Source organism: Aethalodelphis obliquidens, unplaced genomic scaffold (genome assembly GCF_003676395.1).
Source record: "Aethalodelphis obliquidens isolate GAN/ISIS:26980383/991018 unplaced genomic scaffold, ASM367639v1 scaffold46, whole genome shotgun sequence".
Classification (NCBI taxonomy): Eukaryota; Metazoa; Chordata; class Mammalia; order Artiodactyla; family Delphinidae; genus Aethalodelphis; species Aethalodelphis obliquidens.
Window position 1 is genome coordinate 3,476,638 of NW_020837990.1, and position 15,784 is coordinate 3,492,421.

At 39.1% G+C, this 15,784-nt stretch overlaps 1 long non-coding RNA gene and 1 other non-coding gene across 5 annotated transcripts in view; one reads left to right on the forward strand and one right to left on the reverse strand.

Moving 5' to 3' along the window:
- Positions 1-15,784, forward strand: part of LOC113607048 (uncharacterized) — a 92,562-nt gene that overhangs the window by 42,723 nt on the left and 34,055 nt on the right. The gene's annotated exons all lie outside the window — the stretch shown is intronic.
- Positions 7,857-7,929, reverse strand: TRNAW-CCA (transfer RNA tryptophan (anticodon CCA)). Its single transcript has one exon. It is a non-coding gene; the product is annotated as a tRNA-Trp (tRNA).

Below are 15,784 nucleotides of genomic sequence, written 5' to 3' on the forward strand. Positions count from 1 at the left end.
GGCTGCCAGTGTGGATCCTGGCTTTAGGGGTGAGGGAAGTTGAGGATGGATGCTCAGGTGGCTGGCATCTGTGACCAGGAAAACCTTTGGAGGAAGTCTCAGTGGTGGACTCTGTAGGGGGTCCATGCTGGCTCTGCTGGGCATTGCTTTCTTCAGTGGCAAAAGCTGCTGGTGTCCTCTGCAGAGCAGGTCACTGGGAACCACGGTCGCTCCGCTATGTGGCTAATACTGATAGCCCTGCTTTTCTTCCTTGTCCCTAGCTATGTCTATATGTCTCAGCCTTTTCAGTTTCTGGGTGGGGTGAGACCAAAGTGAGCCCCTTGTGCAGTGCCCTAAGCAGCTGATAAAGCTCTCACTCTCCCTTTCCCAGCGAGGGGAGCTCTTCAAGCTGGGGAGCTCCCTCCTGGTGCTGAGCAGGGTTCACCTGGGGGATGGGATGATGCAGGCAACATGATTCTGTTCTTCATTTTTTGTGTGGTTATTCTCAGGTGTTTTGTTCTACTGTGTTGCTGAAGTTTCTTAAGTGGACTCTGAACTCCCTCAGAGCCATTTTTGTTTGGGGATAGCTGTCTAATTGTTGGTCTTTGTCAGGGGCTGGAAGGTGGTGTCTCCTACTCTGCCACAATGGTCATGTCACTCAGCATAATCTTTCTTAACAGTAATTTTGCACCGCTTCTAAAAATAAGACACATACTCTAGTATGCTTTTAAAAATATCTTATTACAGATTTAATACAGACTAATTGTAAAAAATTTAAAACTACAGAAAAGTAAAAAGAAGAAAATGAAGCCATCTGCAATCTTAATACTCAAAAATAACTACTGTTAACCAGTCGGTACACTTTTCTTTTAGTCTTTTTTAAATGCTCATATTAAAATATAAATTTTACGAAGTTCATACAGATCTTAATTTTCAAATGAAACAATGTGAATTTTCTGAAGTGGCAAAATATTCTTCACAAACTTTATTTTAAAGACTGCAAACTTATTTATTATATACAGCCATTAAATATTATTTTTTACACACATCTGATTACGTCAATTCCCCATTGCTCTCAGGTTTAAGTACAAACTGGGCATGGCCTACGAGACTGTTCTTAAACTTTCCCTTGCCTTGTCTCATGCTTCTTTTTCCTCCTTTATGTTCTAGACCGAGGGTATACTCACTCAGTTTCCATGTATATATTCTCTCTCACTTCCAGGACTCTGTCCATGCTGATCATTCTAACACATTATTATTCTTTTTCCTCTCCATCACTTAGTTCTACCCACTTCTGCTCCCACTCATGTTTTCTAATTAACACCTACTAATCTCTGATGGAAGGAGAAGGTATAGACAGAAGAAAAGAGGGAAGCCTCTGATCAAGTCCTTGGAACAGAATAGAGTTCATATGTAGACCCAGGCATGTATCGTCAACTGATTTTGACTAGAGAGAGAAGGTAATTAAATGAAGAAACGACAGTCTTTTCAACAAACGGTGCTGGAACAGCACGGTATTTTTATAGAAAGGAAGAATTTCAACCTTTACCTCACACCATACATAAAAATTAACTCAAAATAAATCATGGACCAAAATGTAAACATTTAAACTACACAACTTCTAGCTAATACCAGAATATAATCTTTGAGATTTTGGAGTCAGCAAATAATTCTTAGATAGGACACAAAAGCATGAATCATAAGAGAAATAAATTCGTTAAATGAACTTCATCGAAATTAAAATCTGCTCTCTTGAGCACCATTAAAAAAATGAAAGACAAGCTGTAAAGTGGGGAAAAAATTTTACAATACGTGTAAGTGACCCAGGACTTATCTAGAATATAGAGAACTCTTGTATCTCAGTAATAAGAAAACAGCCCATAAAAAATAAGCAAAAGAGGGGCTTCCCTGGTGGCGCAGTGTTTGAGCATCCGCCTGCCAATGCAGGGGACGCGGGTTTGTGCCCCGGTCCGGGAAGATCCCACATGCCACGGAGCGGCTGGGCCCGTGAGCCATGCCGCTGAGCCCGCGCGTCCAGAGCCTATGCTCCGCAACGGGAGAGGCCGCAACAGTGAGAGGCCTGTGTACCGCAAAAAAAAAAAAAAAAAAAAAAAAAAAGCAAAAGATTTAAACAAACACTTTACAAAAAATATATGCAAATGGCCCATGAGCACATGAGATGTTAAACATCATTAGTCATCAGGGAAATGAAAATTATAACCACAATGAGATATCACAATACATCTATTAGAATGACTAAAAAAGATGGACAGTGACAAGTGTGGTGAGGTGTGGAGTGACTGGAACTCTGATGATTGGTAAAGAGAGTGTAAAATGGTACAACCACTTTGGGAACAACTTGGCATTTCTCATAAATTTAAAGATCCACTTTATGACCCAGCAGTTCAACCCAAAGTATTTATCCAAGTGAAATGAAAATACATGTCCACACAAAGACTGGTACATGAATGTTCATAGCAGTTTTCTTTGTAGAAACCCCAAACTGGAAGCATCCCAAATGTCTATCAACAGGTAGATGGCTTCCATACTGCTCACTAATAAAAACGAATGAACCACTGATATATGAAATAACATAGGTAAATCTCAGAAACATGCTGAGCAAAATAAGTCAGAAAAAAAGAAAATATACAATCCCATTAATATAAAACTCTAGGAAAAATTTAAAGTATAAAAACAGAAAGTGTGTCAGTGGTTGTCTAGGATCAGGGTGGTTGTGGGGATTGATTGGAAGGGGCATAAGGGTACCTTTGGGGGTGAGGGACATGTTCTATATCTTAATTGTGGTAGTGGTTGCTACAGAGATGTATATATTTGTCAGAATTCATTAAACTGTACACTTAAGATGTGTACTTTTTATTATCTGTAAATTATACATCAATAAATTTGATTTTTAAAAAGTGTGTCCATTGCTATTGAGAAGTTTGGTTAGTCAAGGACAGAGAAGGGACTATTGCAAATGGCAATATTAAAAGTCATGGGTGACTTAATTAAGAATAGTTTCAATGAAGGGATGAAGAATAAAGCCTGACTGAAGCAGGTTGAAGAGAGAATGGTGGTTGAGACAGTGGAAATACAGCTGTACATAATTCTTTCAAGGATTTTTGCTATGAACGGAAACAGAGAAATTGGGTGGTACTTGAGAGGCATGTGGGAGTCAAGGGAAAGATTGGGGTTATTAAGGCATAAGTGTATGCTGATGGGAATGATCCAGTAAAGAGAGTGAGATTGATGATACAGGAGAAAAAGAAAGTATTGCCGGAGAAAGTTGTTGAGAAGGCGAGAGCATGTGGGATATTAAGCACAAGAGGAGATACTTACCTTTCATAGGAGCTGGTGTACATTGTCCACTGTAACAGCAGAGAAGGCAGGTTAGGTGGGTACAGATGCATGGAGATTGGTAGATTTGCTGGTGGGAGAGTGAAGGATTACTCATCTGATGGCTGGTTTTTCTTAGTGAATTAAGAATGAGTGGGGTAGAAGGTGGAGGCTTAGGGAGGGAGATTAAGGTGGGAAACAGTCTCTGGAGAGAGAGAGAATTCACTAGAAAATGTGGCACGACTGGTTGAGATGACTGCCCACTGGAGAATTTTTAGTCATTCATTCAAAGGGAAACCAGTGGGCAGAGGTGTGCGGCTTTCTCTAGCAGTGCTCAGCTTATGCGCTGCAGGCATGTAGAGCACAGAATCTTGCACTGAACTAAGGTTGACACTTTGCAGGTGATTATGCAGAAAAAGCTGGGCAGAGGTTTTAGTGTGGTTGCAAGGGAGTGGTTATATAATGGACCATAGAATCTAAGGTAGGTAACAAGGGAATGATGGCAAGAAGGGTGTGATAGATGGAGAAGTGGTCAGATCAATAGCTTGCAGGCTCTGCCGGGATCAGAGAATTGCTAGAATGGGAGTAAATGAGCTGAAAGGCTGAGAGTTGGAGTATGCTCCAGGAGTATGAAGCTTGAAATCAAGCTTTGAGATTGGGTTCAATTCTTTAGATGATGAGGGTTAGGGTATGACAATGGAAATGATGGCTGAGGGGCAGGTGGAAGTCAGAGACCTGACAAGTCCAAGGCATTTGAAATCACCAAGCATGATGACAGGAGTAGAGATAGAAAGGAGGGCAAGTGAGCCAGGACTAGAGGTACAAGTAAATGAGAGTGAGTGACCAAGTAGGACTCAGTAGGTGACAACCACCCGGAAGAGGAGCAGTTGTGAAGTCTGATGGCTGGCTTGTCTTTACTCTGAACCACTGAATACTATTTCCCCCTTTATATAGTTTTGAAGGGGGAGAGAAGGAAGGAAAACAAAATAGATTGTATCTATGTTCTTAAAGTGTTGAATTTTCCTCTCTATTTTACTGATTTCAAGTCCACCTTGAATCACCTAATCATACTTTGCTGGATGAGTAAAGTTTGAGAGCTCTCCGCTGATGGGATTAAAAGTGTTTGGAAGGATTTTCTTGACGATAACCCGATGCAAACAGCCATTTACAGCACTGTGAATGCAATTGCTACTGAAGGGATTAAATAACAGCTGAACCTTATTAACTATGTTATATGTGGCCCAAAGATCCAACTTTTTAAAAAAATTAATTAATTTATTTTTGGCTGCGTTGGGTCTTCTTTGCTGCGCAAGGGCTTTCTCTAGTTGCGGTGAGCAGGGGCTACTCTTCGTTGCGGTGCGCGGGCTTCTCATTGCGGTGGCTTCTCTTGTTGCAGAGCACGGGCTCTAGGTGCACGGGCTTCAGTAGTTGTGGCTCACGGGCTCCAGAGCGCAGGCTCAGTAGTTGTGGTACATGGGCTTAGTTGCTCCGTGGCGTGTGGGATCTTCCCGGACGAGGGATGGAACCTATGTCCCCTGCATTGGCAGGCGGATTCTCAACCACTGCCCCACCAGGGAAGCCCGATCCAACTATTTTTATTCAGAGTTATGCCAAGACCCCATTTACTGTGTGGGGCAGACACTCATGCCCAGCATCCTCATTTCTACTTGTGGTGTCACTCAAATTTTAAAAATCTATTATTAATAAATATATTAAAAACAATTACGTACCATGCTGAATACCTACCATGTGCCAGACACTTGGCTAGCTATAATATTAATATCAATATTAACATTAATTGAATCTTATTATGTTCCAGGCATTTATGCTTTGACTGTGTAATCTAATTTACTCTTCACAGTAGCCGGATGAAGGGTTAAAGCTAAGATGAAGAGATTATGGTTCAAAAATTCTTGCCTAAGATCTCATAGTTATTAAAACTGAATGCAAATGGGGTTCAAAAGTCTGAAGTTGACTCTGAGGTTTCTGCATGAACAGTATGTCCTATTTGCTGTACAACGATCCTTACTACATGCAGAGGTGAATGGTCCCCTGAATGGAGGGAGGAGGGAGTAGACCTCTCAACAAATAGGTACAAGACCACAATGGGTGCTAGGAGGAAGGCTTGAATTACGTAGTAAGTGGTGAGCTCAAGAGCCACGTCAAAGGAAAAATATTCAGCATTTAGCAGATTGACTAGTTGCCTGGCTACAGTAACAGCCTCCTAGGTGGTGGGCTCCTGTCACCAGGCCTTTCCTTCCATACCATTCTGAATATCACTGCTAGAGGTCATCTTCCTAAAACACCTGTGCACTCGCTCAGTTTTTTCCTGTGTCGTATCCAAACATCTGCACTTAGGTTTTAATTCCCATGCTTTTTTTTTTCCTTTTTTTTGCTGGGTGGTGGGAAAACAGGTGATTTTAATTTTCTTTTTTTTTTTTTTTTTTTTTTGGCGGTACGCGGGCCTCTCACTGTTGTGGCCTCTCCCGTTGTGGAGCACAGGCTCCAGATGCGCAGGCTCAGCAGCCATGGCTCACAGGCCTAGCCACTCCACGGCATGTGGGATCTTCCCGGACCGGGTCACGAGCCCGTGTCCCCTGCATCGGCAGGCGGACTCTCAACCACTGCGCCACCAGGGAAGCCCTAATTTTCTTTTTTTAAACATCTTCATTGGAGTATAATTGCTTTACAATGTTGTGTTAGTTTCTGCTGTATAACAAAGTGAATCAGCTATATGTATACATATATCCCCATATACAAAAATAAACTCAAAATGGATTAAAGACCTAAATGTAAGGCCAGAAACTATGAAACTCTTAGAGGAAAACATAGGCAGAACACTTGATGACATAAATCACAGCAGGATCCTTTTTTGACCCACCTCCTAGAGAAATGGAAATAAAAACAAAAATAAACAAATGGGAGCTAATGAAAAGCTTTTGCACAGCAAAGGAAACCATAAACAAGAGGAAAAGACAGCCCTCAGAATGGGAGAAGATATTTGCAAATGAAGCAACTGACTAAGGATTAATCTCCCATGGTTTTTTAATGAAGTTATTTCTAAGAACTCTTAAGAACTCCAGCAGGAATAAACATGTGTGGGGCTTTCTGTCCCAGACTCCCTCTGTCCCAATTCCTCTGAGTAATTGCCTTCTCTGCTGTGCCCATACCCACCCCTCCCCATGGTCCCCCCTCCATGGCAGGAAACAGGCCACCAGCATTCCTGCATTTGACGAGTATTCCTTTCCTACAGGAGGGGCTGAACTCTTTCTCAGTTTCAGTGCTAAAACCCTAGGTTGGGACTTTTCATTCGAGTTGAAAGAAAACTCTGAAAAAATGAATCACAGCCAACAGCAGGCGGTAAAAGGGTGGGAGGGTGCGGGTACATCCTCCTCTATATCCACAATACAAGGAGCATTGTGTCCAAACATGGAGAGAGAGAAAGCAAGAGAATGCTAGAGCAAGCATGGTTTCTTTGTTAAGTATGTTAACATTTGGGGAATCTGGGAAGAGGCATAAGATTTATCTTCTAAGATACCGGAAAATTCTTTGAACTATTTTTAAACCTTTCTATAAGTCTGAAATTAGTCCAAAACAAATGTTCAGCAAATTTTGTGATATGTGTGGGCTTTTTTTTTTTTAACCAGAATAAAAATGTAAAATAAAATAAAATACAAGTGGTATCTGGGAGGGGACGGTCAGCTTCAGTTTCCATGGTGCGTATCACTCCCACTGCCCTGCACTTGATTTTGCACAGGGACCTTGACGACCTAGCCTCGTGAAGGTGTTTCAAGGGATGTGCCGTTAGAATGACCTTACTGGGGAGGATATTGAGCACAGGGTCTAGGGATTTTGATGTTATTTTATATCAGCAAACAGGTCATTGGTGGTTTTGAACAGTCAAGCAATATTGTTTCGAAAGAGAACTCTATGTGGAGGACAATTTGGAAGCAGAGTGACCTCAGGGAGACTTAACTTAACCTCAGGGAGAACAATGGAAAAGGAAAGGAGAAATGTGAGCTAAATTTTAAAGGAAGAACTGACAGATTTGGCCACTGCTGGTGGTACCATTGATGGAAATGGGGGACACTGGATATGTCTGGGGATGCGTAAACATAGAGAGCTACAGAGCATTATAAATAGTGCCAGAGAAAAAGTAGAGGGACTTCCCTGGCGGTCCAGTGCTTAAGACTCCACGCTTCCACTGCAGGGGGCGTGGGTTCAATCCTTGGTCGGGGCACTAAGATCTCCGCACGCTGTGTGGCGCAGCTGAAAAAAAAAAACAACATAAAAAAAAAACAAATAAATCTAACCTGAGCAAAAAAAAAAAAAAAAAAAAAGAATCACCTTATGAAAAAAACGCATGGATAAAATCATAAGGTGGGTAAATATTTATGTAATGGGGGGTATTTCTAAATATGACATCAAACAGAGAAAGCTTGGACTATAAAATTTAAAAAATATATTTATTTATTTATTTGGCTGCGCTGGGTCTTAGTTGCAGTACGTGGGATCTCTTAGTTGCAGCATGCAGAATCTAGTTCCCTGACCAGGGATCGAACCTGGGCCCCCTGCATTGGAAGCATGGAGTCTTAACCACTGGACCACCAGGAAAGTCCCGAACTACAAAATTTTAAATTGTATAGATTTTTTAAACCCCCCACACACAAATTAAAAAGTAAATGAATGACCTGAGAATAAACTTTGCAATGTACATTTATGTATCTATTTAAGATATATTCTCAATATCAGTAAAGCCATAGTAAAAGACAAACTCCCAATTATGAAATTGGTTAAAGGCAGCCAATTTATAAAAGAAAACACACATATGGCTGAAGGAAGGAAGGGAGGAAGGGAGGGAGAAAAGAAAGCAGTTCAGTCATTAACAGTCAGATAATTAAATTAGAAAAGCTACTGTGTTCCACCCATCAAACTGCAAAGATTCAAAAATGATAGTAAGCTGGGGAGTTTGGGGAGTTATGCGAAGAAACAGGCAGTAACATACGTGATTGGTAGGAGCAGAAGTCTTTCTGGAAGAAATGTACATACCTATTGTCCAGCACTTTCCTTTCTAGAAATTAATCCAGAGTAAGTAATCATAAGTGTATACAGTATCTTATCTACAAGAATATTCATTAAAAGTGTTTAAAATAGGGCTTCCCTGGTGGCGCAGTGGTTGAGAGTCCGCCTGCCGATGCAGGGGACACGGGTTCGTGCCCCGGTCCGGGAAAATCCCACATGCCGCGGAGCGGCTGGGCCCGTGGGCCGTGGCCACTGGGCCTGCGCGTCCGGAGCCTGTGCTCCGCAACGGGAGAGGCCACGACAGTGAGAGGCCCGCGTACCGCAGGAAAAAAAAAAAAAAAAAGTGTTTAAAATAATAAAATTTATTGCAAATGAAGCAACTGACAAAGGATTAATCTCCAAAATTTACAAACAGCTCATGCAGCTCAATATCAAAAACCAAACAGCCCAATCCAAAAATGGGAAGAAGATCTAAATAGACATTTCTCCAAAGAAGATATACAGATTGCCAACAAACACATGAAAGAATGCTCAACATCATTAATCATTAGAGAAATGCAAATCAAAACTACAATGAGATATCATCTCATACCAGTCAGAATGGCCATCAACAAAAAATCTATAAACAATAAATGCTGGAGAGGGTGTGGAGAAAAGGGAACACTCTTGCACTGTTGATGGGAAGGTAAACTGTTACAGCCACTATGGAGAACGGTATGGAGATTCCTTAAAAAACTACAAATAGAACTACCATACAACCCAGCAATCCCACTACTGGGCATATACCCTGAGAAAATCATAATTCAAAAAGAGTCATGTACCACAATGTTCATTGCAGCTCTATTTACAATAGCCAGGACATGGAAGCAACCTAAGTGTCCACCAAAAGATAAATGGATAAAGAAGATGTGGCACATATATACAATGGAATATTACTCAGGCATAAAAAGAAACGAAATTGAGTTATTTGTAGTGAGGTGGATGGACTAGAGTCTGTCATACAGAGTGAAGTGAGTCAGAAAGGGAAAAACAAATACTTTATGCTAACACATATATGGAATCTAAAAAAAAAAAAAAGGTCACGAAGGACCTAGGGGCAAGATGGGAATAAAGACACAGACCTACTAGAGAATGGACTTGAGGATACTGGGAGGGGGAAGGGTAAGCTGGGACAAAGTAAGAGAGTGGCATGGACATATATGCACTACCAAACGTAAAATAGATAGCTAGTGGGAAGTAGCCGCATAGCACAGGGAGATCAGCTCGGTGCTTTGTGACCACCTAGAGGGGTAGGATAGGGAGGGTGGGAGGGAGGGAGATGCAAGAGGGAGAGATATGGGGACATATGTGTAGGTATAACTGATTCACTTTGTTATAAAGCAGAAGCTAACACACCATTGTAAAGCAATTATACTCCAATAAAGATGTTTAAAAAAATAAAATAAAATAAAATAATAAAATTTAAAACAACCTAAATGTATAAATTAGGGGATTGCTTAGATAAATTATGGTAATAAAATGCTCAGTAGCCATTATAAATGTTATTATAGATGTATGTCATAAGGATGAAGAGTTATTCAGTAAAAAGAAAAAGAGAAGAACAAAAATCATGTATATTGTAATATCATTCTTGTTAAAAAATTCAAAGATAAAAATCTGGAAGTACATGTATCAAAATAATATTAATAAAATTGTTTGTGAAGGCCAGGTATGGAAATTATTTCTTTCCCTCATGTTTTCTTACTGTATTTTCTAATGCTTGTCCAAATAGTTTTATTACTTTTATAATCTTTTTAATTATACTTTTTTAGTTTAGCAATCTTAGATTTATAGGAAAGTTGAAAAGATAATAGATCCCTACATCCTTTGCCCAGTTTCATCTATTGTTGTTGCTTTATTGAGATGTATTTCACATACCATACAAGTCACCTATTTAAAGTATACAATTCAGTAGTTCTTAATATATTCACAGAGTTGTACAATCATCACCATACTCAATTTTAGAACATTTTCATCACTTCAAAATTAAATCTTATACCCATCGGCAGTCCCCATTTTCCCTCAGCGTAGACAACCAATACTCTACTTTTTGTCTCTATAGATTTGACTCTTCTGAACATTTCACATTAAAGGAGTTATACAGTATGTAGCCTTTTGTGACTGATGATGTTTTCAAGGTATGTCCATGTTGCAGCATGTTTAAATACTTCATTCCTTTTGATTTCTGCATAATATTCCATTGTAGGGAGATACCATATTTTATTTTTCTATTCATCAGTGGAAGGACACTTGGGTTGTTTCCACTTTTTGGCTATTATGAGTAATACTGCTATGAACATTAGTGTACACGTTTTTGTGTGGACATGTGTTTTCAATTCTTTTGGATGTATACCTAGGAGCAGAATTGCTGGGTCATATGGTAACTCTATGTTTAACGTTTTGAGGAACTGCCAGAATGTTTTCCAAAGGCACTACACCATTTTACATCCCCACAGCAGTGTATGAGGTTTCCAATTTCTTAATATCCTTGGCAATACTTGTTATATTGTCTTTGTTATTCTAGCCATCTTAGTGGAAAGGTGAAATGTTATCTCATCGTGGTTTGAATTTGCATTTTCCTAAGGACTCACGATGCTGAGCATCTTTTCAGGTCCTTATTGGTCATTCGTATGTCTTCTTTGGAGAAATACCTATTCAGATAATTTGCCCATTTTTAATTCAGATTATTTGGGTTTTTTCTTGTTGAGTTATTAGGGTTCATTATATATTCTAGACACAAGTCTTTTATCAGATATATGATTTGTAAATACCTTCTCCTATTCTGTGGGTTGTCTTCACTTTTTTGATGGTGCCCTTTCAGCAAAAAAGTTTTTAATTTTGATTAAGTCAAATTTATCTATTTTTTGCTTTTGGTGTCTTATCTACGGAGCCATTGCCTAACCCAAAGGAATAATTATCTAAGAGTTTACTCAAGAAATGTAGCTGTTAGCCTTTACATTTAGGTCTATGACTCATTTTGAATTAATCTTTGTGTATAGTATGAGAGAGGGGTTCAAATTCATTCTTTTGCATGTGGATATCCAGTTGTCCCAGCACCATTTGTTGAAAAGACTATTCTTTCCCCGTTGACTTGTCTTGATCCCCTTGTCAAAAATCAATAAACTATGAATGTATGGGTTTATTTCTGGACTCTCAACTCTATCCCATTGATTTAAATAGGCATATGCCAGTACCACACAGTCTTAGTTACTGTAACTTTGTATTAAGTTTTAAAGTTGAAGAGTGTGAATCATTCTAGTTTGTTATTTTTTTTTCAAGATTCTTTTGGCAATCTAGGTCCCTTGTATATTCTTATGTACTTTAGGGTCAGCTTCCCAATTTCTGGGGGAAAAAAGGTAGGTGGAATTTTGATAAGGATTGCATTTTGACTCTGTGAATCAATTTAGAGAGTCCTTCCATCTGTAATGGGTTGAGTGGTGGCCCCTAAAGGATAGGTTACGTCCTAAACTCTGGAACCTGTGAATGTGGATTTTTCTGGAAAGTGACTCTTTATAGATGTAATTAAGTTAAGGGCTTCAAAATAAGATCATCTTGGATTTACAGCTAAATCCAATGACAGCTGTTCTTATAAGATAAAGGTAGAGGGAGATTTTAAGACTCAAGACACGCAGGGGAGAAGACCATGTGAAGATGGAGGCAGAGGTTGGAATCATATAACCAACCCCAAACCAAAAAATGCCTGGAGCCACCAGAAGCTGGAACAGGCAAGGAAAGATTCAGAGGGAGCATATCCTTGAGGACACCTTGAGTTCAGACTTCTGACCTCCACAGCTGTGGGAGAGAATAGATTTCTATTGTTTTAGGCTACCCACTTTGTGGTAATTTGTTACAGTAGCTGTAAGAAACTAATACATAATCAAACAGCATTAAATCTTCCAACCCATGAATATGGTATATGTTTCCACTTATTTAGGCCTTCTTTAATTTCTTTCAATGATGTTTTACAGTTTTCAATATACCCATCTTTCAATTCTTCTGTTAAATTTATTCCTAAGGATTTTGTTCTTATCGATGCTATTATAAATAGACTTTAAATTTTTAAATTCTTGGATTGTATAGAAATACAGTTGTTTCTTGTGTCTGCAACTTTGTTGAACCTGATTATTAGCTCTGATAGGTTTTTTGCATATGTGGATTTCTTGAGGTTTTATAAAAATAACACCATGACATCTGCAAATAGAAATACTTTTGCTTCTTCCTTTCTTAGCTACATGCCTTCCTTTTTTTCTTGCCATTTTGTCCTGGCTTGAACCTCCAGTACAATGTTAAACGGAAGTGGTGAGAGCATGTGCACAGCATTATGCAACTCCGTGGCCCTCTAGATTCCCAGGAATATGTCAGATAATTGCAAAGCCCCACATAAATATCTTATTCCTCAACTTTTTATTTTACCCCCAGTTTTTTTGTTATCCTATTGTGTTTTGAATGAACACCAGCTCCTTTTTGCTACCTTCAGTGGTTGCCAGGCTGCTGGTTTTAACTGTGATTGTGGGCTGTTGGTTTTCAGGGTTATCATAGAGTGAGAAGGGGATGGAAATAGGGCAAGTTAAATGGCACAAGGCTCATTGTTCTTATCAAGATTCAGCCTTTTTTCTTGAAAAAATGTTCCCTGATTGTTTATAGCCTTTGATTAATTTCCAGAGTTCCAAAAAGTTGATCATGACAATTTTCACCAGTGTTCCCATTTCTTTTATAGAGTAGAGAATTTTTGGAGGTCATTTTCATTAATATCACCCTTATAGTCTTCTTAAGCTTAGATTTTAAAACTGAAAATATATTGTCAAATGTGTTTTAAGTACCGAGAAAGAGGTCTGTATACAAAGAATGTTGATGTAGATCTTCCAATAGCCAAATACCTTATTGTGCAATGAGATGTTGAAGAAAAGGCAGTGAGAGTACGATGAGTATGATTTGCATCCTGATTTTGTAAGTGATCTATATGGCTAGGTGCTGTGTGTAAATACCAGCTTGAGGAGAGGTTTATTCATGTATTAAATCTAGAAATAAATAATCCATGTTCCTCAAGATTTATTAATAAAACATTGGGAATGTTATTAGGAATTAAGGTGGCCTGGATGGCTATGTTAAAGATGACTGAGGAATATTTTGCTCTGGAAAATTCAGCTCCCAGCTCCCCTAAGCATTTGAAGCCCGTCTCTCACTTCTTAATTTTTGCCTTTTCTTCTTTTCCAACAAATGACTCTGCAACTTATACAACCAAATCTCCCAAACATTTTTGTCTCTTTGCAAGACTATGAGCTTTCAGTCATTTTAGAATCTTAAAAAGGTGTACTAGGTCACAGCATCCTCTGGCTGGTAGATAATTAAAATCAGCACACAACTGCAATGTATACCCTCTAAAGCAACGGTCGGTTCTCAGCCTTTTGGCTGCCATGACACGCTTGATAAATGATTCTCTTACGTGGAAAACACTCTCAAGGGCACATTCGTATTTGGACAGACATCTCCCAAGTTTGGAAGTCATGCACTGTGGTAATTTGTAATCATCAGAAGAGTTAACAGGTAGCTCTTTGTGATCTATTGCGGGAGATAAACTTGGGCTGTGCGGCAGGACATTCTTAGCATTCTTGCTATGATGCCACTCCCTTGTCTCCCAGAATTCATATATATATACATCTATACAGATATATGTATATATGAATATAAACACACACACATACATAAAGTAAATCTTTTGGAAATTTCAGCACTTTAAAAACACTTTAACATATTGCTTTTGGTTCAGAGTCTGTGCAGCCAGATTGTGTAGGATAGAATCTGACTTCACTGTGTGCTAGCTGTGTGATGCTCTGGCAAGGTACTTGACCTCTGTCCTTCAGCATCCTCATCTATCAAGTGGACATAATAGTGCCTATGTCATAAGGCCATTGTGAAGACACCTGAGATCACGTATGTAAAGAACCAATTCTGCTTCTCATAGTGGACACTCTTGTTTGGAACAGATCACTGTGACTCACCTTGCACTTGATTGCTTGAAAAGATTAAGAGTTACCTAATAAAACTACTTGAGTTTGGATGAATAAGTTTTCACACCCATTCAGGACACTGTGTCAGTAATCTTGAAACCTTTTTGGTTTCAGAGACTGAATCCTTTATTCACATGAAATCATATGGAGAACCCCAATGTGGGAAACAGAAACAGATGCTCTATTTGTAGTGGAGGGTGGGAGGTCTGCAGTCCCATCTATTCTGTCTGCAGTGGCACTTGTAGAGTTGTAAGGAATTCTAGGGATCCAAGGAAGACAGTTTGAAAGCCTGTAGTCTGTTTGGTTATGCTCCTACAATATCAACATTCTCTTTCTTGGCAACCTGTGAGCATATAAAATTAAGTCTAATCTCCAACCTGGCTTGTTATGTCTTGGGCAAAATCAACATGTAGGCTTGCATTATTCAAGGCTGTGAGCTCAATTAGCAATTTCATCCATGTATGTGTTTAGGAAATTATCTGCCTTGGGAGTGCAGTACACCATTTGGAAAGTAAAACCTTATAGGGTAGTGGCTTTCAAACTTTAAAAAACATTAGTATCACCTGGAGGGCTTGTTAAACCACAGATTTCTGGGCCCTACCACCAGTTTCTGATTTGGTAGGTCTGGGATGGGATTTGAAAATGTGCTTTTCTTTTTTATTTTTTTTAAACAATTTTATTGAGATATAATTCATGTACCATATTATGAATCCACTTAAAGTGTACAATTCAGTGGTTTTTAGTATATTCACAGAGTTGTGCAACCATCACCACAATCAGTTTTAGAATCAATTTTCATCACCCCAAAAAGAAACCCTGTACCCTTTAGCAGTCACTTTCAGTTTCCTCCCAACCCCAGCCCTAGGCAACCACCAATTTGCTTTCTGTTTCTAGAGATTTGCCTATTGGGGACATTTCATATAATATGTGGTCTCTTTTTAAAAAAAATTATTAAAGTATAGTTGATTTACAATGTTGTGTTCATTTCTACTGTACAGCAAAGTGATTCAGTTATATATATATATGTATATATTCTTTTTCATATTCTTTTCCATTATGGTTTATCACAGGATAGTTCCCTGTGCTATACAGTAGGACCTTGTTGTTTATCTATTCTATATATAACAGTTTGCATCTGTTAATCCCAAACTCCCAATGCAATGCTCTCCCACCCCCTTCCCCCTTGGCAACCACCAGTCTATTCTCTATGTCCCTGATCTGTTTCTGTTTCATCTGTGTCATATCTTAGATTCCACATATAAGTGATATCATATGATATTTGTCTTTTTCTTTCTGACTTACTTCACTTAGTACGATAATCTCTAGCTCCATGTCCACCCATGTTGCTGCAAATGGCATTATTTCATTCTTTTTCATGGCTGAGTAGTATTCCATTATAT